The sequence below is a fragment of the Myodes glareolus genome, chromosome 11 (genome assembly GCF_982192425.1).
Source record: "Myodes glareolus chromosome 11, mMyoGla1.1, whole genome shotgun sequence".
In the NCBI taxonomy this organism is placed as follows: Eukaryota; Metazoa; Chordata; class Mammalia; order Rodentia; family Cricetidae; genus Myodes; species Myodes glareolus.
In genome coordinates this window covers 87,606,264-87,608,355 of record NC_142036.1, presented here as the reverse complement: position 1 = coordinate 87,608,355, position 2,092 = coordinate 87,606,264, and positions in this window count along the sequence as shown.

The window sequence follows — 2,092 nt, the reverse complement described above, 5'->3', positions numbered from 1 at the left end:
CTATCCCTCCAAGGGCAACTGGAGAATTGTTCAAAATCATTGCCTCTATTTTTAGAATTTGATCAGTACATCAAAAGATCTAGCTCACATCTTATCATATAAATATATATGCACACACACACACACACACACACACACATATTCAAGAGCACAGACTCTTAAAAAAAAAAACGCTTTCCCAACTTCAAACCTATCAAATGTTTAACAGCTGAAGGATATTCATCTTTCGGAGGCTCGCCAAAATGTCAATAAAAATTTAATTATTTCTGAAACATATGGGAGTACTTACAAGACCCAAAAAATGTGATAGCAAGTATTGATATTAAGAGGAAACTCTACGATATACTTTCATATTTTCTGGTCAAGACCGTATATCCCTGAAAGAGTCTACAAGCCACAGGCATATTTATTCTTCCTGGCAAGGTCTCCAAAACCATCATGAAAGGCAGGTTGGTGGCTAGCAGGGTCTCCCGTGCTCTCTGTAAGAAGAACCGCAGCACCATTCTTGTACATTTGCTGTTTGTTTTCTGTAGCAACCTCTCGACAATGTCTAAAATAGCAAAGGCCAGTTCAGTGCAGAAGAGGGAACGGTGCCCATTGCTACAGTCTTTTTTTGTGATCAGCTAAAGAGAATCACCATCCAATCTGCTCCATTTAAACATCCTCCCTAATGTATGGCTTTGTCCTGTTGCATGGTAAAAGGACATCAACAGGTGATCTTTATATGGCTGTAGCAAACAAGACTGATGTGTGACTTTTGAATAAACACCAAAATAGGAGGAGTCTTTTGATAGGCACTTCCATTGAAAGGCTTCAGCTTCTTCTCCTCTATGGCTTTCCAGAAGCCCTCTGGCCTTCAAAGCAGAACTTTGGTACTTCAACTCCTTCCAGTCAGCCACTGCTCTGGGGCCATCCCTCTGAGACCCTGAGACTTGGTTTGACTTCCTTATTGCTGTTTCCGACTGTCCCTGGAGTTCTCCAAAGCTGAGTCCTGGTTATTTTCACCCAGAACAGGCAGGTCCCAGAAGCCACACTGCGGTGGTGGTGGCAGTTTGCACACCATTTTGGCTAATTATAAACGGGCTCTCCACCATTGGAATAAAGCTTGTGTTTCCCCCAATGTTTAGATTCAGCCATTTAATTTAGAGGAAGGACTCGAAACACAAGTGTCAGAGGCGTTTTCACTGGAATGCTGCTCCTTGCTCTATTGGGACACGCAGCTTTCTGATCTTAAGAGTGACGGTAAGCTCCTGAGATTGCTTATGTTCCAGAATAACCAGAGAAGCTATTCCCTAAGGCTCACTCTTTCTCTCCTACTATAAGTTTTAGGTCAACAGAACAGATAACAGGACAATAACTGTCTTTTGATAAGTGAAACTAGAAACTACTCCTGAAATCTGCCCAACAACTGGCAAGTGAAAAAAAGAATATGGAACCTGCATCTTTTCCTTCATACAGAATAAAAACAAGTGTCTTGACTGAAGGCAAAATTTGTCTTGTAACATCTTGAATACATTAATGTTCTGGGTACTAAATGTTTACTTTGGTTTTTTATAATTTTTGCACCCAATCTTTACTTGTGAAAAGGTGCCCAGAGACCATTATTTTTTTCATTAATAAACATGGTTGCCACTAAGGATGCTCTTGTGTATCAAGAGTGGTGAAAAAGGATGACTTAACCAATATGAACAGAACGTATCGTTCAGATCATCTGAGAGTTCAGTTTGTCCTATGGGGTAATTAAGGAATGGGGCAGAACCCGAGGAGAATGATCTGAAGTGGATATTTCCATCCCATGCAAAGGGTCCCAGAGGCCTTTTCTGTCTGTGCCCTGAAGTACAATTCTTAACTTCAGCCTGCCCCTCTCGTGGCTTCTGAGTAAGCAGCACAGAAAGCTAGCACGTGGGTGAGAAGTAAATGAAGTTGTATAACCATAGATGATTCCCATTTGCCCCTGCAGAATGACCTGCTCGTTTATCGGGTGGTCCAGAAGGAATCTTCAGTGTTTTAGATCAACAGAGGCAGTTTTAAAACGTTTGCTCACTCCCAGGCAGTTCTCTCTAAGTGTCAGGCTGCATGGGTGGCCGCTGCG